The sequence below is a fragment of the Triticum dicoccoides genome, chromosome 5A, assembly GCF_002162155.2.
Source record: "Triticum dicoccoides isolate Atlit2015 ecotype Zavitan chromosome 5A, WEW_v2.0, whole genome shotgun sequence".
NCBI lineage: Eukaryota > Viridiplantae > Streptophyta > Magnoliopsida > Poales > Poaceae > Triticum > Triticum dicoccoides.
In genome coordinates this window covers 155,119,935-155,120,985 of record NC_041388.1, presented here as the reverse complement: position 1 = coordinate 155,120,985, position 1,051 = coordinate 155,119,935, and positions in this window count along the sequence as shown.

The window sequence follows — 1,051 nt, the reverse complement described above, 5'->3', positions numbered from 1 at the left end:
GCATCTCATTCAGTAAATATATGGGCTTTTGAATTGATTTTACTATTTACTAGTGTGGATGGGCTGTTTTGTCTTGGGACCCGAGAAATAGTTACTACTAGTACAGTGGAGACACTCTATAGCTACCCAAAAAACAATTACTACTAGTACAATGGAGACACTCTACCGCTTCTGGCTCCTCCTACGTCATTGAAACGTCTCCCTCTACTGAATGTCGTTATACTTTTGTTCACCGACATGCGGGCCATGCAGCGCGCGGGCCCAAATGCCATCCACCAAATTAGAAGGCAGTATGCAGGCGGAGAGTCACCCCGGTCGTAGCGCGGCAGTAACAAGCCGTCGTATCAGAAAACCCCACCTCCCCGCAGTCTAAGTTTGGTGGACGAAGCAACCATCATTTCACTCTTCGCTGAATCCCCTTCTCCCTCACCGTCTTCAAGAAAGGCAACACTTGCATCTGCCACTGTTCTTCTCTCCGAACGAAGGGAAGGTAAGCGGAGCCGTGATGTTGGTATATTTTCGTTCAGAGGAAAAAAAGAACTTTTGCAAAGCAGTAACCGATCCCGTAATGCTGGAACTATGGCGAATGCATCTATCGTCATTGATGCATAAATAAGTATACCAATTAGTAGTGATTGAATTCCTTCTATGGTTCCACATGAGAAACCGCCCAGATCGTGCACTACGGTCCCTAAGCAATCACTTAGTGGAAAAGGAAGTGATCGAGCGATGACAACCAGGAGGTGGTCTTGGAAGCAGCCATCCTTTGAAGAAAGCGTAATAGCTCACTGGTTCACTCTCTTTTTTGTTTCATTGTCATTGCGATTGTGTTTTCCTTTCAGTGGTCTCCTAGTATTCGTTAGTTTCATGATGGACCAAGGAGAACCAGGCAAAGATCTGCCGATATTGGAGCAGACGCGGGAGGCTGATCCCCATGAGACAGAGAGCTCCAAGAAGATGTAGGCAACCACCAAGGTGACCCTAGATACTGAGATGGTCAACGCCCCGTTTGAGGTTATAGCCCCCGTGGCACTACATGAGCAGCTTTCCC